Source organism: Festucalex cinctus, chromosome 7 (genome assembly GCF_051991245.1).
Source record: "Festucalex cinctus isolate MCC-2025b chromosome 7, RoL_Fcin_1.0, whole genome shotgun sequence".
Classification (NCBI taxonomy): domain Eukaryota; kingdom Metazoa; phylum Chordata; class Actinopteri; order Syngnathiformes; family Syngnathidae; genus Festucalex; species Festucalex cinctus.
The window spans coordinates 15,080,596-15,107,316 of record NC_135417.1 but is presented as its reverse complement, the minus strand read 5'-3'; the positions used below and the strand labels follow the sequence as shown (position 1 = coordinate 15,107,316).

Here is a 26,721-nt window from a genome sequence, read left to right as displayed (position 1 = left end):
AATGGTTGAGTGACCAGGAGGAGGCAGAAGAGAACAATGGGCACACAAACAGTCGTATCTAGAACAGATACTGTTCTTCTACGAACAACACTACCAAGGGAGCACGTGGCGTTACAGTCCTTAACTGTAAGGTCATTGTAGCCGTTGAGAAACCTGAACATATTCATTCTGGAACAGACAACCTTGAGATTTCCTTGTCACGTTGCCACCCATACCCTCAGAATTGAGTTTGTTGTCATTGGTCTCAGGTGAACAAAATTCTCAGCTCACCTTGAGTCCACCTCGGAAGTGGACATGATATGACTCAGTATAATTGTCTTAGAGTGGACATTTATTAAATACATATCAGTCAATAAGAATAACAGTATGCTTTCATTTTGTTTAAAATGGTGGTAAAATTGTTTTTCAATGGAAACAGCAGAAAGGTCAAATAGTACTGAACAACACTGAATTCCATATGACAATGCGGGTCGCTGTGATTAAGTTTCCAACAAACAACTGTCAAAAGGCCAAATCAATAGGTAATCTTGGGGCCGGGCGAGAGTAGCGAGAGTCAATATCTCTGCGTCAGGACCTAGAGGGAGGCTGGTAAAAGGATTAGCCTCTGCTACCCTTAAGTTCGCGTCCATAATTGTCTTTGAGACGCGTGTGCGGCCCCACCGTTCGTTGTCTCTGGCTCACACGTTCACCGTGAGGAAATCGACCCAAGACGATCCCCTCTGGTCACTTTGTTGCTTTTTTTTTTTTTTTTTTTAAAGTCCAACACTGGAAATGATTCATGCCAGTACCGATGTTAATAGCACCATCTGTATTAGGCAGCCAATCTCAGTGATTGGATGCAAAGGATAATGATAATCAGGGCCTTTTTTTGTTTGATGATGTATGCTATGCTATGTGTGCTGCAGAAAGGCTTTCCGCCGGGGCGGACGTAATGCGAACCAGTGATAGCTTCGTTTATGGCCCGAAGCTATGAATAGGGACAGTGAATGAATCAAGTCCTAATGCGAGCATTATCCTTTAGACATTGCTGCTTATTGCTCTAATGCTTGTCACCGGAATCCGAGCGGGAGGAGTTTTTTTTTTTTTTTTTTTTTTTTTTATGTCCACTTTTATCAGCCGTCTCCTCTCTCTAACGTTCGCTGAGTTCAAACTCGAAGGCCGTATCTTTTAAAGTACTTAATAATGCATCATGCGCACATAACCAACTGCTATCTGCTGCAGAGGGTAGAAGATTAGAGACCTCTCCCGAGCTTGTACTAAAATTGTGCTGTGTTTTTTGTTTGCTTGTTCAACTGCAATGTTTCAGCAATTAGCAGTGGCCACTCTGGTGGGAACAAGGCAGCAGTAGATGGGGGCAGTTTACTCCTGTGCAGCATATTATGTTGTCATTACAATACAAGTAGTGAGTGAGTGAGTGAGAGAGAGAGAGTGAGAGTGTGAGAGAGTGTGAGAGAGTGTGTGAGAGAGAGTGAGAGTGAGTGTGAGAGTGAGTGAGAGTGTGAGAGAGAGTGTGATAGTGTGAGTGAGAGTGTGAGAGAAAGAGTGAGAGTGAGCGTGTGAGAGAGTGTGTGAGAGAGAGAGTGAGAGAACGCCACCATTGAAATTACTTTACAGTATTCCCACCTGCATCCAGGAATGTTTATATTACGGGACTTTTTTATTTTTTATTTATTTATTTTTTTTATTTTTTTTTTTTATTTTTTATTTTTTATATTTTTTAAGGGTCTACTATCCCTCATTGTAAACACAGTAAACAAATTCCGTTCCCTCCCCCCCCAAACAATCATCTTACAATATACATCAATAATCATGCAGGAGAAAGATACATAAAGTAACCTGTCTGTAGGCATAAAAAGCAGGATTACAGCAGATGACTTTCAATAATTTTCTACAAAAACTAGGCTGTACTAAATACAGTACTTCCTCTTTTGTTGTTCTTTCAAATTTACACCACCACAAACTAGTGTGCTGCCATATGTTGGTCGATACCAGAGTTAGACTTGATATAAACGAAAGACTAAAATAGAGTTACTGTACTGTAATAGCTGTTACAAAAAAACATCCGCAAAAAGGGGCATACTGTAATCCATTTGCGGTTTACCAAAAAAGTCAACACAAATGTTTGCATTAATGAGAATAAATGGCAAAAAGACAAAATAAAAAGTGTGTGTGTGTGTGTGTGGGGGGGGGGGGGGTATTTTATCTTTTTGATGACATTCAGCACTTAATTTGTTACCGATGAAAGGCAAAATATTCAAAATTGGTAAAGGCTCATTTTAGTTTGCAGGCTACTTTCTGGTTCATAGAGAGTGACAACAAGATTACAAGAATAGGACTACGATTTGAATTCCGGATGCTTCTTGCAATTTGTGTCAGTTTTGCGTCATCCTGCCAACTAGCCAACCAACAAACGTCGATGAGAACAATACCAGACTATCGCCCTTGCACCTTTCACTTCCCATTGACTCGGAGATCGAGTGAATGTTTGGAACAAAAATACAAGTCTACGAAAATCCTCGTCATTATTGTTCCTAATCCTCTTTTGACACAATCAACACATTCAAAGGATTTATTCTCTTTTGAGAGTGCTTTTCTTTTTTCTTTTTTTCTGAGGGAAGACATTTTCCGTAAAGATTGAAGAGGGGACAACCTGAAATGGGGTTGGCTGACCCGGGACAGATGCGATTGAAAGAAATGAAAAGATCATTTATTTCATAGTGAAGGGATTGGACGACCCGTGATTCGACTGGATTCTGGGCTGATATGTGACATCCTGGAAAAGACACTTCACCTCCAACAAAGCACAACAGGAACAGATTCGAAATACTCCACCTAACTGTAATTTATCTAATCAGGTTTTTGATAAAGAACCCTATATTTAATCGTTTGTATTAGATATTTTCTTTTTAGAGAAGTGGAACAGATTTAAAATTCAACAGCTACAAGTAAAATCTCAACATTTCACAAATAAAAATAACAATGTAGAATGCAACAGAACAATGGATATGGGTGCATGAAGCACAAACTGCCACTGCTCAGGACTGTTTTTGTAGATATTAACGTGTAGCCTGCTGTGTTGACATCTAGAGTACACAAAATACCATAATAGCTGTAAGAGCACAGATTAGGATTAAGATGTTAAAATTCAGAAACATTTGAAACATGTTTAATGGACCTTTTCTTATTCAAAACTCAAAATAAACTTTCATCCTCTTGATAGCTGGTACAGCTAACCTTTTTTTCCACTGACTTTTGAGGGAAAAATTCAAAGATAAATGTGAAATGTCAGCGTTTGATTTCTGAAAGTCACTGCTAGAAAGATCTCATTTGATTCCTTTTTATATTAATAAAAAAAAATACTTCAATTCATTGCCTTTAAAAGGACACCGTGTTTACCTTTCGGCCATGAATGAGTGGTCATGTTTTAAAGACATTATTAGCTCTTTGACTGTCGCTTTTAAATGGAACTAGAGCTCCAGAGTCAGAGGATGTGCACAGATGGCGAGTACATGTACGTGAGCCTCGCAGGACAATTAGCGCGTGAATTGATGATGATGCCGCCGCCTTGGCACTAATTGGAGGCTGGTAAATGAATGAAGGTGATGCACCTTCGGAGGGTCTCGGCGGGCCGTGCTCTACTTTCGTTTTTACGATCCCCCTGATGTGAAAAAAGATTTAACGCGTTACATATTATTATTTGGAAAATGAGACGTCTACAAATGATTCTGTGTGGACGCCTAATGAATGAAGATGCCGTTATTAAATCCTTTGCGCGGATTAATTAGCACCTCTCAAGAAATTCTGTGATGAATCATAATGAATTGCTACTTCATATTGATATATTAAAAAAAAAAAAACTTGTTTCAGGCTTGCACTTTTTGATTACGATTACGAGGAATTTTAGTCACACAAAGCTGTCTATAAATCTCAAACTGCTTTATGTCTTGTTTTTCACTAACACCTTTAGATTTTGCAAAATGCCATTAAATCCTGTTCTTGCACCTTATTTGAATTTTTATTGTCTTAATATGGGAGCAGCTCCTGCCTTAACGGACAGCCTAATATTATATGGAATGGAATCAAATTTATTTTCATTGCACATGTCAGAAGGACAGAGTAACACTTACAACCCAGCCAAGAGATATAAAAAACAATGGCGAACAGGGGGAGACAGAATCAGAAGCCTGACGGTTCGCCAAAACGATGCCACAATTTCTCAGATGAAAGACAGAAAAAAAAGGGTGGGGGGGACAGCTCCAGACTATACTCCTGTAAGAGAGAAGCACAGTATAGAATTAAAAAAAAAAAAAAAAAAAAAATACCTCAGCAAACAGCCACATGTACACCCAACAAACGACTCGAATACTTGCAGATGTGGAAGTGAACAGCCCATATGCACTGGGCAGGAGATTGCTGCCTTAGATAGGCATAGATATGTAGAATGCTAACATGCTAGAGGTTGGTATGCTAACATACAGTATAGCAAGATAGCAACCCAAGTACCGAAGGTGCTCAGGCAACTAGATGAGGATTTTACTGCATGCCCTTTTCACAGGTACTAAACGGGCTAATGGGACTTGATAACTTAATTGCCAACATGCTAAAAAAAAAATGGTGTTGCTGATATGTAGCAAGGGTAGCATGATTAGAAAGTGTTAAGATGGACCTGTAATACAAAAGTAGAGTTCCTAACTCACGTATATAAGACATTTAGAAGCTGTTTAGTACTACTTAAAAAGAGAATTCATCTAATGAAATTTTCAAACAAGTCCCACAGAAGACAATCGCTAAATGCTAGCCATAGCTATAGTCCTTTTATTACGGTAAAGTTGTTGTTTCTTTTTGTCCTTTATCTCTCTCCTGTTGGTGTCAATCTTTAGTGGTGGAGTTTCCTGAAGGTTTGAATGGAGGACACTTTTTCTCTTTTAGGTTTTCTTGAGTTTTTTTTCCGCTAGGTGACAGCCCCCCCTCCAGGAACCCAACAGCAGTAAATCAATAGCTACGCCACGTGGGCAAATGACAACCCGTTTAGTTTGGCAGCCTACTTCGTTTCACAAAACGCCGCCTGGCCTTCTAAAACTGAAGCCCGGGGTTCTGGGGAGGAAATATTTCCCCCTGCGCTAAATCAGATTTGACGGCAGGTGGTCCGGCGGAGTTGTGAAGGAGTCCCGAAAAGAAAAGACTCAGTTCTTTCTGTACACGGCTGAAGCACCCTCGCACCTCCTGCTGATTCGATACTTCATGGGTGTGCCCTTAATTGTGTCGTCCGTCTTCCAAATAAGTGCTTGGAGTGGGAGTGTAAAAGATGCAAAACGTAGAAGGCTGGAAGGCACCTTTAGCAGCCACCTGGTTGGAAGCTGTTTAGCTAGCAACTAGAGGCTAATGCTGGTGGTCTAATACACCATCTATCCATATATTAGAATGAAAAAGCCAAATATAACGCAATTAATGCCATGTCAATGAATTTAATAATAAATGACGACTCATTTTTTTGTTTTGTTTTTTTGTTTTGAATCCAGACATTGCATCTGGATGTTTGTATAGGTTAATGGATGTTGTCAACCATCTTACATAAAGTTTGCCTAAGTCTGTACTAAACCTTTAGTGGCAGCCTTAAAACCTTTAATTACCGTCCTGTAAAGTGACAATAACTGAGTTAGCCCCCTTTTGTTCTCCACGGCTCACTGGCTTATTAGCGAAAGAAAACATTTTCAGATTTGGCTTTCGTGGGTCGGTGTATAGTATACTTGAGCTATTGCTCCTCAACCTTCCCACAAATTACTCAATCTGCCGCTCCTATTTCTGGTTCCAGATAAGATGGAGAATCCATGCGGTGGGAGCGCTTATCGGAATTCAGCACACTCTCTCAGGAGGTCGGGCTTTCACCACCAGAAGTCCCTCGCTGCATTTCAGGTATGACCCAATTAATGTCGCCTTAGCAGCCATCGCCCAAAAGCCCAATGACAAATGAAAAAAGGTTGTAGGAAAAGCAACAGGGGGTATTTTTCTAGAAATACCACCAAGTAGTATTTGTGGAAAACAACAAAGGCAACGTCCTTAAACGGGTTGCATTGCATTTATCAAACGCACAGATGGACCATGGCCTTTTGTATGTGAGGTTAAAAAACATACATGGGTATGTAAAATTGTTGGATTTAATCATTCATCACAATCAATTTAAATTTGTTTTTATTTTGAACCACTTTATTTAAAAATGTTTAACCAATGAATTTTGTGAACGCTGAAAGCATTCATTGTGTGAATGTTAATGTTATTCACATTTTTCTTCTGCCCAATGTTTTGACATCCATCTACTTCCACATAATTCATCCGAGTCGCATAATTGCAACAAATTCCAAAAATTCACATCTTGCAGGCTATTATTATTTTTTCATTCCAAAAACTCAGTTTCCTCAAAATTCTACATTTTCAACCAAAAATTCCCCATTCTTTAATGAGACATCCAACATAACAGATTCACATAGTTCACATTTTAAATTCAAAATAATCAGCTCATTCAGTGCACCTTGCCAAAAATTCATACTGACCAATAATTCAATATTTTCAACATTAAAGTCCCACAAAATACTCCCTATTCATTCTCAATGGCACATTCAACAAAACTGATCTTTCTCATCATTGTTCCCATTTGAAATTCAAAATATTCAGCACATTTAATTCACCTTGGTATTGACATGCCAAAAATATTCACGTCCAACATAAAACTCCCCCATTCATTCCCATTCCACACCATTAATGTATTCCCATATCATTTCACATCATTCCATATCCTTCTAAATCTAATCACTTGCATCCATTTTTTTTATTCTGTACTAATAGAATAATATTTATCACAAAGTTTTCTAATCAATTATAGCTGTATTATTTTTTGTCTTATTTTCAATGATTCAATTGACAAATAATTTAATGAAATAAATGAAAATGTTCAAGACAAAAAAAACTGGAGAAAGCAGCAAAATGAATTCTTCGCGATCCGGATTAAAGAGGGAAGCCATTCTTTACCCCCCCCCCACCTTAAACAGTAAGTCAATGAGCTGTATAGCTCGTAATCAATTGACTGTATATCCACAGGAAGCTGCAAGCCTGTACTTCTTTCCAAGTATGGATTGTGTGCATCCTTGGAGAGATGTAAAACAAAGTGCTACTAAAGACTTTGCGGGATCACCTCAAATGCACGCTGAGATCGTTATTGACAGGACTAATCAGACGGCAAATGCTGGGCCCTGCAAAAATACAATCGGAGAGGACTACTTGCTCTAAACCATCAAATGGAAAGTCCACTTGAACAAAAAAGCAGTGCAGATTCAGTTGATTTATTTTTGGCTAAAAATAACAATGTGATGCCACTGAGTTTTGGCTGGTGCTACCATACAGCATCTGTCAAGCTGAAGTTTGTGTTGACGTTTAGGGTGGAGTTTAAAGAGTGTGTTTGACGTGGCATATGTAAAGCTGATATTTAGAGAAACCAAATCAATGTTGAAACTTCCTCCTCCTACAACGCTAAGTAATAATATGGAAATAAACACATTTAAATAATGTCCAAAACTCATGTATGAAAGTAATTGACAATGATGAAAACAGACATTTAAGCTGTAATTATTGTTACTTTTAGCTTGTTTATCAACAAAAGTAGTTTCAGTTAGATTTTATTTATTTTTATTTTTTTATTTTGTGGACATTTTAGTTGTAACTATTCTCATAGGTAACCTTGCTTCGAAGAGGTGCAAATCCATATCAAGTTTCCACAGAACTAGTCAGGCCACACCCACCATCACGTGTGGAACTTTAGCTCTGGTAACAAAGGAATTAGATACCTGAAAAGGAAATGAAGCAAATTCAATTTCAGCCCCGTAGCTGACTACAACACAGAGACTTCACATGAGAAAGCCTCCCAAAATGTGATTATCATTCAGACCCGATGAGGCGCCCGTAACTTAATGGAATCTTTCAATTTCGATCCTGCAAACAACAACTCTGCTCGGTATTGTGATCGCTCTCCGTTTGTCGCCGGGCAGGTGAGGAATTTGACAATTGATTTATTTAATAAGAAATATCACCACATTGAAAAGAGCCTCCGACGTGTTGCGCCGGTGCTTAAATGGGCCTGAATGAGCGCAATGATGAGTCAATAGATTGAGGAAATTGGTTTGTCGCAGTGCAACAAAAGACTCGACCGCCGTAGCTCGAAAACCTGCAACTTTCCACTCACTCGCACTTTTTCTCAGGACTTCACAAGGATATCTGCTGATTTCAATGGCGGTGTACTTCAGAGAAACCAAAAGTGAAAGATGAGAGCCGCGTTTGAAAGGCACACTTCCACTGATAAGCTCGTCAACAAAGCGACACGGCAACACTTGAAGCACCGACGCCGGCCGTTTGTGTCGAGAATGAGGTAGCGTCCAATTAGGAGCTCGCACTGACTCAGCATCTGGGGAACAGTTGGCTGCTTCTCTGTGTAGTGTGCGGGGATGCTGACACAAAGGGAAAAACAGCCTGAAGATGAAGTTTCATCCCCTGTTGTGCACTCAGGGTGGGAATCATGAAGTCATTTGCGGTACAACAATGCAACGCTAATTTTCCGATACAGCAATTATGGGATATTTTGGAAGAAAGAGTACTTTATACTGTACACCTGAGTTTGTGACTCAGTGCAGTGAAAACAAAACTTTTATAACATAACATTACTTTTCCAAGATTGCCTGCAGTTGGTATATTAACACAAATTAACAATGATGCAGTATATGACCAAGATGACTATACAGTCAGTAAAAACAAAAGATCATATTTCCACGGTTGTCTGCAGTTCGTTTGGTAAAACAAAGTAACAACGGTTTGCCTAAATCGTGATGTGTTGTTAGCTGGGGGTGGGAATCGCTGAGTAATTATCTAATCCAGTTAAAACATTCAGTTTACAAGTTTGCCAACACTTGGTTTATTCACACAAAGAAAGGGCAATCAGTTCCATTCTTCAGAGATGTTCATGAGCAGTGCTAATTGCGGAGTAATTTGCGATACAATATTATTGTGGTGACTTGATGTGGTCATAAAATTCATGAAATAATTAGTAATATTATATTAAGGGTAATTGGTCAATGTCTGCCCTTGGTATATTGAAACAAAGCATGCTTGGTATATTAAAGCAAAGTAATGATAGTCTTCCCAGTCTTTTTTGGTTTGTGAGTAGAGTTGGGAATCACTGACTAATTGTAATAATAATAATAATAAAAATAAAAATAATAATGCAATTAAGACAAAACACAAGATTCATTTTCCAAGTTGGTCTGTACTTCGTTTATTAAAACAAAGTAATAATTTGCCCTATCAATGTGCTGGTAGCAGGAGTGGGAACCACTGAGTGATTTGTGATATACCTGGATTATTGATACTTGGATTTATTAACACAAAGTAAAATCAGTTGGCTCCAATCTTGATAGTGTTGAGAGAAATATTATCCTGGTAACTTGCCAACAAAACAGTGTTCATTTAACAACACTGGCACCACTTAGTTAGTTTAGTAAAATAAAGTAGCAACAGTCCGCCCGATTCCTGACGGTGTCACCTGAAGGTGTGCAAATTCAAACAGATTTAAAAAAAAATATTATTATTATTATTATTATTATTATTATTATCCACACTTGGCTTAACACAAAGTACATGTTTAATCCATTTGGATGACTATGGAGTGATTTTTTTTATTTATTTTTTTTTTTTGAAAGAGCACCGTTTATTTTAAGGTTCTCAACATTAGTTAATTAAAACAAAGTAACAAGTTTGCCCATTTATTGGTTGTGTTATGCATAAGATAAAAATCACAGACATTTGTCGTATGGTGTCTGGTCAGCACAAGGTTTATTTGAAAAGTTGAAAAAAATGAACGTGGTTCATTAACACAAAGTAATTTCAACTACTGTATGTTGTAAGTAGGGATAAAAGATTTTGTAGTATAGATATATAGTGTGTAGTTATTCATTGCAGTTTGTCCCTAAAAACAAAATGAAGAGTTATGTGGAGTTTTAAGGAAGTCTAACATCTCTGTGAGTAAGTCACCCAACTTGGATTTGACATTTACGGCTCTTCTTGTAATAGCTTCCATTAAGGCCGCAGACCCGACTTCACATGCATCACTCTTTCTCACTATTCCGCGCCGCCGCGTTTTCGATAAAGTCCCCCCTAAAAGAATTCCGCGCCCAATGTTCTTTGCGGTAATGATGGTTTTTATTGGTTTGGGATCATTTACGAGTGCACGTCGTGAAACAATGGCCGGACAAGAGTGGAGTCGATCATCTTTTATAATGTAAGAGGACTTCTTCTCCGTGTGTGTATTGGAGACTTCATCACGACAACGATGGAAATTTGGACGCAGACGATCGCTTGAACTCCACGCGAGGCTAAACCCGAGTCGCTCGCTATTTTAGGGCTGCGGCGGATAAAGTGAGAGATGTTTGCTTGGTTGTGTTTAACGTCCTATATCATAAAACGGGATTAACACAGATTGAAGGCTTATTTGAGATCGGAATGAAAGGCTAAATTTTCAAGTTTTGCAAAAATGTATATCATGTGCGTATTGCCATTGACACATTGTATATATATAATAATTGATACAACGTACATGAATTTACGCCAGTAAACAAGTCAACATTTTCAAGATTAAAAAGAAAAACTTTAGAACAGTTAATGTATTGAAATATAAGGATAATAGTTCTGTATTGTTTTATGAAAAAAATGCATAGTACAAGAAAAATGTCCTAATTGTATGGAACAAAGTCATGACTATCAGAAAGTATAAGTTTTTGAGAAGAAACTTTCACAAGAAAAGCAATGGCAAAAACCAAAACATTGTGCGTCATTAAAAAAAAAAAAAAAAGCTGTGTGTTTTTAGTCATCCACGAAAAAAAGCAAAACAATTACAGTAACTTGTCTCAAACAATGAAGACATTTAAACGGCAGGCCTATCTGTCAGAATGTGAGTTTTATCTGTTGTTTTCCAGAGCTGCCCTGCAGTAACGGCACAAAGTTCCCCCTCATTCATTTGCCACTTTCATTTTTTTCACATAATAAAACATATTAACTATTTTCTTTATCTAAGAACAACAGCCAGAACTGCTGCTTTTTAAGCAAAGCCGCAGCCGCTAATCCACATTAATATTCATAGCAATTAAATCCTCAAAGGGCCGGCGCCATCAAAATTAGAAAATGATTTAAATGAAAATAGAAATAACCTCCGGGTTTCCTTCCAGTATACAGTACGTCCCGTGATTAGCAAGTTTCTTTTTCTTCAAGATATAACTGTAACCGACTGTGCAAAAAAAAAAAAAAAAAAGATCATGATCCAATCAAGAAGTTCTTTTCAGAACTCGAGCAGCAGCAACAGATCTTGAAGCTTCCACACAATCATGGTTGTAGCGAGACTGTTCACAAGTTGACCTCTTAACCATCACAATGCTTCGTAATAGTTTGTGTGATGTTTCTATTCGGCACTTGAGCAGCAACACGTTCCAATTGATCATTAATGTTCTTGGTAAAAGCGGACTCATATTGATTTTAAATTATGTCAGAGGTCAGATTAGCACGTTTCGGTGCTGGAGCAGTAAAAGGTTTCAACTGATCTTTGAACTCTTGGATTATTGCTCTCGGTTTAAGATAGAACAACATTGATTTCAAACTTTTGGCCGAAGTAGCCGTGGGCAGATCAGTGCACGTTTCTAGTCAGCACTCAAGCAACGACGTATTTCAATCAATATTTAAACTTTCAGGGAATATTGTTTTTGGTCAAACCAGGAAAAAAATTGATTTTGAATGTTGGCCGAAGTAGCAGAGGGCAAAACAATGCATGTTTCTATTCGGCACTCGAGCAGTACCACATTTCAACCAATCTTTAAACTTTGAAAGCATTATTGATTGTGAATGATATCTGAAATATCCATGGTCAGCTCAAGATATGATTCTATTCGACACTCGAGTTGCAGCACAACTCAAACAGTCTTTAAACTTTTAGGTATTGTTCTCTGTCGAAACAACAATCGTATTGATTTTGAATGCCGTCCAAAATAGAGGAGGCCAAATACATGTTTTATTCGCCGCTCGAGCATCAATGCCAATCAGTCTTTAAACTTTCAAATATCTGGCCATGGCTCTTGGAAAAAATCAGGAAATGATTATATTCAAAAGCAATAACTCTTCAGCTTTAAAATAAACGCGTCAGTACATGTGCCACTTTTAGGTTCCCTGGTTTAATCCACGTCCATAAAAACATCATACCGTAGATTTCCTTTCAGTCAATCTGTGCATGCTGGGGGAAAAGATGGTCGTGTGAATCACCTTTGAGAGCATATGAAGCAAACATAAATAGGATTACTGCGCTCTAAAGTCAAACATGAGTGGTAAATATAGCTCTTGCGCTCTTAGCGTGTACACTTGTGATCTGCAGCTCATATGCGACGTTTGTGACATTATTTATCACAACCTCCATGTCAGCATGACAATTGAGGCGAGATTCGGATTGCTTTGTGTCCAGATGCAACTGGGATTCCTTATACATGAGATTTCTGGAGAATATTTACAGGTAACAATGTAAATGTAAAATGTAAATTCTGTACAAAAGAGCTGCGCGACTTGAACTTTACGAATGAAGCTCATTGTTTAACTTAGATTTATTTATTTATTTTTTTCCCTCTTGCTTAGTGTATTTTAGAGGGCAGTTTTCTCACTGCCTGTCTAAGTAGCCGAAGAAGAAGCCACAGAGCAGGCGGCTTGACTGCTTTCGAACCACACAATGGGCACACCATTTTGCAGGGCAATATCCCAATTATTTTTGACATAAAACATCCCCCCAAGAAGCGTAGTCGCAGTAGTTCCTCCAACTTTCCCCCCCAACTTCCTCTTTGATTCCTGCTCTTATTATTTTGCTGGAGGAAGACTAATAACACGGGAGGGTGAACCTTGAAGGAGAGCGACTAATTTAATCATCTTTGATGCGATTATATAGCCCGCAGATGGCAGCCTTTTTTGTTGTTCAGGGAAAGTTTACACCTCGCCACGTTGGAACGTCACACGGTTTGCAAACATGTATTTTTTTATTTTTAGCCGCGACCATATGTTGAACGCTTGCACCAGATCTGACGGTTTTCCTTCAAGCCTTCTGTTATCTACACAAGAGCGTAATTTGTCAGCCTTAGCATGTTATTCTTAGCGCGCTATTATGGTTTGACGCAACTAATATCCTCTTTGCGCCATATGTGGGGTCTTCGTATTGTATTCCCACGAAAACCAAACATTAACTTTAAAAAGAAAAATTGTTTTATCTTAGAAAAGGTTGGTAAATAAAAGTTATAGTAATAACCTGGTGACCTATTTCTTGGTAGCTTTAGCTCATCAGTAAGGATAGCTTTTAGCCCTTATTGGAGCAACAATATACAGTACTGGCTTATGCCCTCAAACCAATACACTGGGTAGAAATAACCCAACATTGGCACAGTCACTAATTGCTGGGTTAGCTACTTCACCCAATTTGGGTTACTTTTTTGACCGCGCATTTTTAAGAGTGGAATTTTGTACAGTCACATTAGCCTAGCGCTAACTGATGTTTGCATCGGTTTAAAAATCAGTTACACTCCACGACAGCAGGGGGAGCCTATAACTGGTACACTTGAAATTTCCTTGCTATACCTGGCCGCTGACTTTTTTGCAACAGTGTTTGTTGGGCTAATGAAGTGGAAAATAAGAAATCGGCAAAGGCTTTAGAATAAGGGGCGACGGGCTAAAAGGTTAATGGCTGACATTTCTGTGCCGTGTTTGTTCATTATTCAAATGCCAAACGGGCCAACTTTAATCAGCACTTTTAGGGCTACACGCATGGGTGACACGCCACTTTTCGGAATATGTTCATTCGGATTCCTCATGTTTTATTAAACTAATCATGGCGTAATGCCCTTGCACTCTTGTCACAACTGGCTGCTTTGATCCACAAACGAGACGAGTTTATTTTGACTTCTTAAGGGAATGATACGTTATTTTTTTGTACATAACACTACCATATCACATTTTTGTCCTTTTTTTGGATGTAGTAATTCTTTTTCTTTAAATGCCCCGAGTGATGTAAAAAATATATATATATATTGCCACAGTCGCCAATTCTCGTTCAGCCATTATTTGAACAGGACAAACAGTTAACCATGCAAATGAAAAATACAAAATTAGAACACTTGCTAGAAGCTTTAGTTGACTAAAACATGCAGACAAACAAGCAATGTTCATGACATCACCCATGAGGCCACACCCCTTAAAGGCACACATGTAACAACACACATTTTTTTGCGGTGTGGAACGGGTTGACATTCCAATTCTTTTCGATGGTGAATATAATGGTGCCTTGAGATACAAGCCACCTGACTTTTGACATACAAGCCGTTATTCAGCTTTGCTTTGACTTTGACAAAAAAAATTGGATATGAATGCTGTATGGTGACAGTTAACTCAACTCACGTCATAACAAGCAACAGCTAGTGTACAATTCTTCCAAAAGACACTTCATGCTGTTCATTGCCACTGTATTTCTGTCAAAAAAAAGTTTTGTAATGTGAGCAACTTTCACCTGAGAGGTTTCACAGTTGCCCATTATCTCCCTGAAGAAGTCCATTTGACTGGTGGGAAGTGGAAACCTACAACCGCGCGTCTCGACAAACAAGCCGGAAAGGCAAAGCGGGGTGTCGAGTGCGGGCCTGATTAGGACGGCGTGATGCCCGGCGGTAAAAGGTGCACTTGAAGGCGTCTTGTTTTCTTCTCCATCAGCTGCAACGAGGACAATGCAGTACCGTGATGACTGCGAGGAAGCCCGGAGGAGGGGAATATTGTTTGTCCCAGAAATCTCCGCAGACACTTCTCTTAGAAGCACCCCTAAATTTAATCAACACACTGAATGAGACAGTTATTTTCCGTCGGCCTCGCCTCCAAGCCAACTCCATTGACTCGCCGGGAGGGCGGAGGGAGTTCATGAAGCACAAAGCACGGGCGTTAAAATGAAAGTTAAAGGGCAACTCTTGTTGAATATAAATCTCGACCGGGGAATGTATCTACTGATGGAATCCATCTTTTGTAATTACCAAGGAATGTGCGAGGAAAATAGCGCGACGAGGATGGCGGGCGACCTGCTCGGGAACGATGAATCTTATTACGGCGGGCGGGGCGGGTTTGTGAGGCGGCTGGTGCGGAATAATAACTTCCTCCGCCACATTATGTTGGCGCGCTGCTGATAAGATCATCGCAAAATGGCAGCTGTTGGAAATAATGTAATTCATTTCGTGTTGCTGCGGGGACGCGGCGAAGCCCGCCAGCCCCCCCACCCTCACCCCAAATGAAGCATGTCTTCCATTAGACCCCTAAAGAAACAAACTAATAGCCCTGCAAAGACTTGCCATTTATAATACAACTATAATTCCTATGATTCATTAAGCAGGAGCCGAAAATGCTAGTATACTCTGATTAGAACGGTCCTCGGGGGAAATGTTTATGTTAATTTATTCGGAACACTCTCGTTGACTAAGAAACTTGTCAGGATATTGTGTAGATTAACTCCCCGTCTCCCGCCGTGTCGCCTGTTGTCTCTGCAGAACATATAACACATTAATGGTGTGCATCCACTACATATATGTCAATTTATATTGCCTACAATCACCAAAATAATCACATTTTACATCATTTGTATTGATTCATGATACATTCAATTTTGTATGAGCGCTAAGAACTAGCTAAAAGGGACATATGCTAGCCTTAGCTTAGCTGTGCCTTAGATGCGGATACTATGTGCCGCAGTCTAAACTTGGCTGCAATTTCCTGGTTGCCCTCAATCTCCTTCTGAGTAAAATTTTGATTTGTCATTGAAAAATTAGAGACATGCTAATGCTAGCTTAGCTGTGCATCAGCTGTGCACCTTAGCATCAGATGCTACATGGTTATACTCCAAAGTCTATTTGGCTGAAATTCATTCCGGTAACCTGTTTCCTTGCTGCTCTGAGTTGCCCGATCTGTCACTCTAAAAGTTGAGGCCAAACACTCATGCTAACATCACCTTAGCTGTTTCTTAGCACTGGATGCTGCTTGATTGTACTCCACAGTTTCCAATTGACTGAAATTCCTTCAGTCTCCAATTATAAAAAAAATAGCAATCAGATTAGTCATTGTAATATTTGTGGATAAAGACACATGCTAACATTAGCTTAGCTGTGCCAGAATGCTGGTTCGAGCTGATTCACCCACAACTTTGTGGTGATACTTACGATAATTAGTTGTTTAGTTACACAGCATTGACAATACGTAAGACATTTTACAAGCATGAATTTAAACGACATTCATAATATCATGTTCCCCCGAAATATATTTTATACCGTTTTATAAATAACAGTGCGGGACACTGAAGACTTTTACCCTTGAATGGCAGAAGTGGAAGGTTGGTGTATTACACACTACCTAACTTCACACCTTATGGTCTTTACAGCGGGAAGTAATGATAAATGAGCGGGCCAGTCAAAAGTTGCCATAATTAACAAACAATGTTTTTGGCTAGGAGAGCGCGGCCTTGATGAGGATGCATTACCTTCATGCATCCCCACAGCTCACCTGCCTAAAGCGGCTCAGATGAATGGACCGCCACACGGACGGAGCAGGTGGACAGCGCTAGCACTCCCAGAAAAAAAACCCAACCCTGCTGACGCAAACTCGCACGCGGACACAGAATTTATGTGCTACCTCATAAAGTGACTACGTGCGCAGCTGCAAGGTGAACATGGGAGGAGGGGCTGAGCTAGGGGGGGAACCAATTAGGTTGTAGAAGGATGACTTGCAATGTCGAAGTTCCGGACAGAGATTTATCGAGACAGCAAAATCAAAGACTGCCAAAAATTAATCGTAGTGATGTTGTTTGGCTATAATAATGGTTGAAAGGTGTTATTCTTGTGAATTTGGCAGATATTTAAAAAAAAAAAAACCCAAAAAAACTAATACTAAAACTAATAAAAGCTCAACTAAAATGAAACATTTAAAATATAAATAATACAAAATTAACAAATTCACTTTAAAAACCAATTAGAACTACATAAAAAAATAAACAAAATTAAAACAAACTGCTCCAAATGTTATTCATTTGCAGTAAATAAAGAAAAATTAACAGCAGGCTGCTAAATCGTCGACGTGTATTATTCCGTCCAATATTTATTGCGCAAGAGCAGCCAGTGCAGGAATTCCCATTGCTCTCAAGAGCAAAGTGACCTTGTCCATCCCAAAACCTGTGAATAATATTAATAATAATAAAAAAAGAAAACACTCACTTTTATCATCACTCAATTCACTTTATCTCACTGGCGCCAATCACAAGCTGAAGAACAAAGTCACCCGTCTCTTTTCTTTCTCCTGCAGTTGAAGCGACATGGTGCGACTGGCGGGGGGAGTCATGAGAGCGTCACGCAATGATATCGGCAGGTCGCTTTAACCTCTCCGCGCTGCGCATGAAATGATAAATTGGACTCGTATAAAATGACTTCTTCCGATGATATTTGCCCGTGCGTCATCTGTTTTATTTCTTTGTATCTTTCAATTCATGACAGTCACTGGGGAAAAAATTATTTTTGGAAAATTCATTTTTTTTATTGTAGCACACTTACAGTATTAGCGTATGTGTCTAGCCTCGACAATGGTGATTCTCAAAGTGGGCTCCCTCTTGTGGTACTCAAAGGAATCACTGCTGTTCGGACTGGCTCTTTTACGTATCCGTTGTTTAGACTGGCCAAAGTCCACCCATGTTCTTTTATTCTAACAACCGTGAAATGAGTCTACAACAGGTGTAGAACCATTAAAATGCAACAGGTACCGTTAATAAAGTATCCATAATGGCGCCATCTTAACTCCGAACAAGTTGCAGCATCTTAGCCGCAGACAAAGACTCTGACTGACATGTGCACTGTCAGCACACTCCCTCTGCCATTTCTGCTCGGCCGGACATCAGGTGTGCAGATGTGACACCGCAACTCCCGAGGCTTTTGTCTCGGGCCAGCGCTAGCCGGGGCCCAACACTTCTTCTCGGCGGGATTATATCGAGTTCTTCAGTGGGAGGGCCCTCGAGGCCACCGCCGAGCGCCGTGACGCTCTCAGTCCGCCGCTGGGGCCTCATGCTCCATGTCAGGTGTCAGGTGTCGTTAGGTGGGCGCCCGTAAAGAGGACGGCAGGGTTCGTGAAAGAGCCCCGCTAGTTGTCGCCGCACATCACTCACCGCGAAGGAGGGACAGATCCCCAATGAGCTGGGGTGACTAGACGTCGTCTTTTCCCCTGACACGTTCACTTGTTGAAACTCTACGACAGTTCGACTAATCTCTTCCAAATGTCAATGTCATAATAAATCAATTAACTGCTAATATAAAATATAAAAAACAATGAAATGCTTTACCTTAAATGTCCCAGATTATGGAACCTTTTGGCCATTTATTTATTTATTTATTTAGTTAGTTAGTTTTAATTGAGCGCTGCATGGTGAAAAGTTTAACAGCATTAGTTTTTTTTTTTTTTTTTTTTTCAAGACTAAAAGCTGTTGATTTCCATTCCCAGTTAGTTCACTGTCAAACTGAATATAAAACAAAGACGATTACACATTGTGTATTCAAAACAACCACATACCTACACCTTTAATTCTGCTAGCTTAATGCTAATGCTAACACTTTTTTGCTCCCAATAATGTGTAAATACGTTTTTTTTAAATGTTTTAAGTGTCCCAAAGACATATTTATACGTTTTTTTTTTTTTTTTTTTGGGGGGGGGGGGGCGGGGTTGTTTGTTTTTTTATGCTAGAGCATACAGAAGGCTTTGATGCAGCCACTCAACTGCAAAGAACGGTTGCAGAAATGGTAGTTATTACACAAACGGCCAGCAGGTGGCAGCAGAGCAAAGGCGATCAACTAGGGCCATCTAGAAAAAAAGCTAAATTACTTTGAATTTTAAATAGATTTGTGAAAACTGATTAAACTTACCTCTCTTCTAATGCTAATTGCTGCAGAATGGAAACGGATATAAACATACTTTTTTTTTCTGATGAAAGAAGAGACTTTAATCTTTCTTTTGATAGGTTCCATGCTTTCATAGCAATTGAACATAATATTCTGGGGGCCTTGCAAAATCAGTCAAAATTCAGTAAAACAGCCGGGAGCGAACGGGATTGCTTCCGTGAAAATGGCTGGGAGTGAATGAGTTAATAGGAAAGGCCATAGATTGTGGTATTAAAACACTTTAAGCAATGAACACAAACTGTGGAGTGACACATGTAGACAGAGAATGTAATAACTATAAATACTCATAGGCGTATATTCTTTATCCTCTGTGATGAATGACTAAAATTACTGCTGAGGGGTTGTCTCATCTGTCTCAATGTATATCCATATGGCACACCAGATGGTGCAGCATCATGACCTTTGAATTGAACTAAAAAATGTGACAATTTTTTTTAAATTTTATCATATCTACCGATCCAATGGGGTATATGCCACGGAAGAGGCGGGACTGTTTTTGCACATCATCTTTGGTTCCGGTTCGGTTTGCGAAGTGTGGGCTGCGTCAAAATACTTGTGCTTCCGACTTTGTGCACGTTCGCAACCCGGACCGGAACCAAACGTGTGTGCAAAATCACGGAAGTCGGAAGTCCCGCCTCCTCCGTGGCATATTGCCCATTGACTAGTTAGCTTAATAACACGTTTTTGTTTTTGTTTTTTTGGTCACATTTGCATTATTTTTAGAAAAACAAGAAAAAAAACAATTTTCAGTAAATACATTGTTTATTTATTGTATAACATTTAGTTGACTTAGGCAATTATTCTATCATGCTAATGCAGTGTAATTCCTTGGATCAGTGATGAAGTGCTGTCACCACGAGTGAAAATGAGTATTTAATCTAGTTTCATGTCTCCACACTCATAGATTGTAGTAACTACTCACTTAATTGTCAACCAAGTTTATTTTCTCACTCGTCTATCGCCTCCAAATTTATAATATTTTTCACCACGATTTTCAGGTGATCTGCAAGACAGAGTTCAAAAGTGAGGAGGCATGGGGGGGGGGCAATCAGAGGATTTGATTACCCCACCCCTGCCCCCCCAGGGTTTTCACAGCCTCTGCGCCGCTTCCTCTCGCACAAGCACCTTGATTCATAATCAGCCTCCTTTTGGTAATTTAGAGTGACAGCGTTGTTCCGCTTGGTAGGACTCCTCGGTCGCCATGGCAACCGGAAGGCGATCACGGAGGAATTTGACTTTCCCTGATTACAGGCGCCCCATGTTATTCCAATTGTATCGTTGAAGCTACAACTGCTTGAAGCAATAAAAGAACGTACTAATAGGCTGCTGTATTTATATTGAGATGAAGACATCGCCTATATGATCTAATATTTTCCAAGAAGTCATCTTAAAAGAGTGCAGACGTCAAAGCGGCGCACCCACTTTGCATCCTGAGTGACAGTGACAGTGGGTGGGCCTCGGGGGGGGGTTCATGGAGAAAGAAGGGGAAGTGGGGTGGGGGTGGGGGGGGGGGGGGGTATTTGGAAGGGCAGCGCGCTCTCTTGAGTTTTACCCTACTGCTTCTGCCACAGCCGCGCATGCAAAGAATTCATGAAATGTTTGCCAGGGCCTGACAACCTCGAGCCACGCGCTTTCCCGTTCACGCCTAACCTAACGTGACATGTATCCCTGCAGCGCTGCACACTTAATGCCGCCTAATCCTGCTACGCAGCCACACGGAAGACCATAATAGGCCTTTAAACGACACATTTATTGATTTATGTACTATGAAGCGTGATTTATTACATTTATATATTTTTTTTAGATGGCTGCCCATTATCTACTGGTCAAAAGAGAGTATGATGGTCCTAAATTGTCTATAACGGCTCCCACTTGTGTTATTCGAAGGAATCACTACTGTTCAGACCAGCCCTTTTATGTATCCATATCCGGGTCATGGCACCAATTGTTTGTACTGGCCCCTTTTAAAGAATGGAAGTCTACCAAGGTTATTTTATTCTAACAGCTGGCTGTGAAATGAGTTTATAATTTAATACAAGCCTTGAAGGTACTTGAAAAAATCACCACTGTTTGCACCGACACATAAAAATATCCGTATCTGGGTCATGGCACCAATTATTCGGACCGGCCCTTGATTCCAGGACTCTCAATGACTGTTTGAAATTTAATATAAACAGGAGCAGATACAAATAGTTGCAATAATAACTCCAGAGCATCTCTGTTAATGTCACACTCATCATATAAGCATAATATGTTTGTGTGCTACATTACATTAGGCTAAAATAAGCATTCTACTCACTGAATGAGGAGGCTGTTGGATCAACAACTCCCACCCCCTCCCCCACCCCCCAAAAAATTTATAAAATAAAATAAATTGTGGAATTGTGATCCATGTCTTGGGTTAATGGCATTTGTTCAAGTGTATCGTGCCTTTAATGTCCAACGGAGCAAGAAAAATCGGCAGTAGTGCTAAAGACGTGTGTCACAACTAAATGAAACGTTTGGAAGAAAAAAAAAAAAAAAAAAAAAGCATCCCGAGGAAGATTACGCATCATAAAAACATCATCATGGCCGTACTGTGCTATTATTTCAGCCACTTCATTACCCCCTTGATGTCAACTCCTCACATTTGCTGAGATGTGCGCAAAATTCTCCAGGGTTTGTTGTCCTCGGTAAAAGAAAAAAAAAAAAGAAATGCACTAACAGCAGAATTTTGAGAGGGGAAAGTCCGACGTGTGAGCTTCAGTAAACACGTTGGGCTTGGATGTGGATTGGCTACATGTTTGTAATTACAGCAACACGACAGCTTTACTCGGATGTGCACATATTCAAGTACAAGCTTAATTATTTCCCCTCCACATGCAGGGAGTTGTTATGGCCTGGTGTAGTTTGCTCACTGGAGTGTGTGCGTGGGTGTGTGTTTAGGCAAGCATGCAAACATTGCATTATGTGTGTGTGGGGATACATGCTGATGCCGCTGGAAATGGCAAATGTGGTCGTGTTCATCTAGAGAAAGACAACTGAAATATGCAAATAATCATTTTGACCAATAGGAGATGACAAATCAATACAATCCACTCCAACGGTGTTAAAGATGAGGTCCGGAGTTTTGACCGTTTCTGTTTGTTTGCTTGTTCGTTTCAAAATGGACCCCTTCCATAACTCAACGTTCACGCCCCCTCCCTCTGACCGCACTCAGCGATTGCTGACAGGGTTAATAGCTCAAAACAACATTAGCCTTTTAGCTTAGCTTAGATGTAGAGGATAAAAATCACCACCACACATTAACAGAAGCCCAGAGGTGTAGATTGAGAAGGAGTTCATAGGTATACATCCTGTATTTATAAAGTGCATTTTCCTGAGTGAAAAACGGAAGACTCTGACTTTAATAATATTAGAGCCAAAATGGAGACTAAATTCCTATACTTGCTTTTCTATTATTATATTTTCGTAATTTGTAGTATTTATTGTTATTATTTATTTATTTATTTATTTATTTGTTTATTTATTTATTTATTTATTTGCATTATTGTTTTTGACTTGGTCATATTTTACTAAGCAGCCTGGACATGATTATTATAACATATTATTTACTATACTATTTCCTATAAAATAAGAGTTTAATGATTCCAAAAATTCTCAAAAGTTCTTTTCCCATTGAAATGAATGGAAATGTCAATCTATTCCAGCCTTCCTGAAATAAAAACAAGAATGTCAATGTTCTTTTTCAGATAATAAATTTATCGCTTTATAATATTGTACTTCATGTTTTTTTGTTTTTTTTGTTTTTTGCTTCAATTCATAAGACATTGTGCTGCTCTGCTAAACAAACAAAACAATAACACTTGTTTTTTGCCCAGGCATTATTTCACCTTAAGTTTCAGACTCCAAATTCTTGCCATCTTTACCACGATGCATCTGAATCTAGTATATGCCAATCTAGCAGTAAAACATCTGGAGGGTTCCTCCTGCTAAAGAGCGGCCATAAATCTACGCTTGTTCTGGACATTAACTAACACATAACGAGCTAGCAGATATTAGATTAGAGCGGATGCACTCCTAAAATGGCCTGGCAGCTTTTGATAATCTCTTTTCCCTTTTAAATGTGACTTCACATCATCTTTTTTTTTTTTTTATACCATCCTGATCAAGTAAACATTTAATTGTGCCTAATGAATTCCATCTAGAACTTGAGTAAACGTGTCTATCAAATAAGATGGCACTTGCAGAAGAGAAGAGATTGCAGGTGGATGAATATGAGCCAAAATGACTCTGGTTTCATTTGAAAAGCAGTTTGGTTACACTTTTATCTAAGGATCACGCCAGTGTGTGTTTTCGTAGTGGGGTGGGGTTTCACACAATAAGAACTGCCATGAATGGATTATTACTTATTTTACATCCAATCGATTGTATTTGTTGAGCATATAAACACAAAAAAAAGCCTTCTGAATGTTTTTAATGAAGCCATCTAAGCTTGTGTTCTTCACACGCGTCTTGATGATAGCGCCGTGTCGTCCGTCAACAGCTGTTGTCGCCACTTCACGTACGAGCAATTTAAAGTGCTCTCAAGTGAAAAAGTCCTCTTCTATGCGAGGGTGCCAAGTAAACAGATGGCAGAAGACTCAAAAGAAGAGCAATACAGCGGCGCGAAGGCGGACAGGTTGTTGACATACTGCAGCCTATCAGGCCGCGGACCTCGACACAAAAGGTCGGGATTATCGCGCACTCCATCCTTGTTGTTTATCTCGGTTGTGAGTGTTTTGTTTGCCAGGAGGATCGACTTCAAACAACGTTGTTGACTTTGGCTCACTCATACTGGTGAACAAGACTTCGAGACTTTCGCTGTTTGTGAGCCCCATGCAGAGCCAAGTCAAAGCATAAGCGAAATAAGCACCTGTTTAGTACCCTGTGACCACTAGGGGGCCTCCGAAGAGCAATTAAGTCAACAAAGGCTAACCCAGGGGTGTCAAACATACGGCCCGCGGGCCGGATCAGGCCCGCAAAGGGGTTTAATACGGCCCGCGAGACAATTTTGTAAAGTGAAGAAAAAAATAAATAATAATATTGTCGGACCAATTAATCAGCCAGCCACAATAAAATATATAAATTTGTAATTTCACAAGCAGTCCTAAGATGAGTAATGTAACTTAGTGACTCGCCCTGGAAGTCATTATTTTACATCCAACTTAATTAAAGTTGTGGTTTGTTTAAAAAAAAAAAAAAATTTTTTTTTAATCATGGACCAACATAAACGTTTTAAATATGACACAAATTCCATTACTGGTACCACAATTACATATGATAAGGATTAACATCTTCATTAACTTCATTAACTGTGCCACACAATGCATTCTGGGAACTATATATATGCAAAACAGATTTAACACGTCCGGAACTCATACAGGCAAACTGCTGCTGTGTTTCGTTTGCATTTGTGTTATTTTTTTTTTAACAATAGATTACAGTTGAGCTCCGTAATTTGCCCAAAAATCGAAAAAATCTTCGTATAATTGACAGCAATTGTTTTGAAGTTATATACCATTATTTTACCTATCCGGCCCACTTAGTAATATATTTTCTTCCATGCATCATCCATGAGTTTGACACCCCTGAGCTAACCTTTGCAGCAAGCTGATTTTGTATTGATATTGTATATTGTGAGTTTACAAACTCCGGAGAATACATCTTGTACCACTCCTGCTGAGATGTTTTTTATTTATTTATTTATTTATTTTTTGTGGGGGCTTTTTAGGTCGGACCTAATCAGCAGTTGTTTAGGGCGGGACAAAACCAACGAGCGCCGATGGCGGGGGGGGGGGGGGGGGACAAAAAAACCTAACAGAAGAATAGACCCTGAAATTAATTCTGTTATCGCAGAAATACTCACCGCGAGAGTCGCGTCGTGCATTTTTATCTGGTAAAATGAAGATGTTCATGCGATCTAACCCCCCGACGAGGCAGAAGACATTTTCATCCGTTGCCTTGATTGGTAAAAAAAAAAAATGCCGCATTGTCCAATCAGCTAGAAGTATTGTACAGCAAGTCCCTCCTTGCCCCAAAATCTCTGGTTTCGTCTGGATGTGACGCGGTTCAAATGTTAATCGCCCGAGCCAACTCTGGCAAATTGGCAGGGGCTCCATTGAAAGCGAGGCTTGTCCATCCGGTGCACTACTTCCACGCCTGAGGGTATCCCCCTCACCGACTCTGTTTTAAAGTCCTTGCCTCGCCTCCGTTTTAACAGGCAACACAGTGACAACTTCCTCCAGCCGGGTCGATGCCCTGTAGGAAGGTCCCATCTGGACTCCCTCCATCATCATGTCAGCCCACAAAAAAGGTCTTGTGTACACTTAACGCTCAGCTCGCCTCACTGGCTGAGTGTTGTGTCTCTCTTTTGTCAATTAATTGTAGGGATGAGCAATTAATCAAAGTCAAATCGGCATTGCAAAATATAATTCAATATTCAAATTCCAAAGGTTGCAATTTTGGGAAAAAAAGGCTTCATTTCAGTCAAATGGTAGGCTTTTTATATGCATGCATATTTATTTATATGGTGTCTAGATAAATTTTAATTTATAACTTGTGCTCGTTTAAAAAAAAAAAAAATCAATGGGAAAAAGACCTAGAATAAAGGGCATGCAAAATATTAAGGGGAAAAGAAAGATCACAATTAAATATTTTAAGCCTTGATCAGTTATAAGTTTATTATAATATTAATGAATAATATTTTGGGTGTATTGCTGTTAATTATGTATGTCTCAATTATTTTCTGTTACAACCCTTCAGGAAAAAGAAAACATTTTGCCCCCCCCCCCCAAAAAAAACCCAAAAAACAAAAACAAAACAAAACAACAACTTTCCACCATGACTATACAGTAAAGTGTCATTTGTTTGTAAAATTATTCTAAGTTTGAAGTTTATTGAACATGTAAACATAACATATAAACATAAACAAATAGCAAGTAAAAATTAAGAGAAAGAAAAAAAAAAATCGTAAGTATACCGAAGCCTATATTAATATTGAATGGAAAAAAAAGAGAAATAAATATAGACTAACTTACAATACTACAAAGAATAATAATATAAAAGATTTTATTTTTTATTTTTATTTTTTTAAGATTTGAAATGCACAATTTACCTGAAAATAAAATAAATGAGGGTCTCTGCCACCTCATGTAGTGGATGTGGAAATAGTGTTCCCCAGGTGATGTGTGCTCACCTAGCATTGGACCACGCCCGCCTGTTTGAGAAGGACTGTGTTAATGTCAAGTGGCGTTTATAATGGGGGGGGTTATAATGGGGTAATACACATTTTTTTGCCTCCTCTACTCGAGCCATAATCACCATTAAAATGCCATAAGACAAGGCCATCTAGCACGGTTTTACCTCCTTCTGATAAGTGCTGCTGTTTTGGTTAGCAATAGCATTCGTTGGTCCGGAAAAAGCTGGATTGGTGCATTCGTAATTAGTCACGAGTCAACTCATGTTTAACAACAACTGCTGTGGCATAATCAACAACAAAAAAGCCAATATTCCCCACTAAAAAAAATATCAAGGCCAATGTTGCAATAGTTCAAAATGCTCAGAAGAACCACACACAAAAAAAGTGCTCAGTGTAAAATAAGGGTGAAGAAACGGAGCTGTTCAAAACAGTCCAAAA

The 26,721-nt window shown here is 39.3% G+C and overlaps 1 protein-coding gene across 1 annotated transcript in view; it reads left to right on the top strand.

Annotated features, from left to right (window-relative positions):
- zc3h12aa (zinc finger CCCH-type containing 12Aa) overlaps positions 1–26,721 on the top strand; it is a 315,343-nt gene that overhangs the window by 12,158 nt on the left and 276,464 nt on the right. Inside the window, exon 4 of the mRNA XM_077526148.1 lies at positions 5,813–5,913. The gene's annotated coding sequence lies outside the window, so the exon portion shown is untranslated. The remainder of the gene's footprint in view (positions 1–5,812; positions 5,914–26,721) is intronic.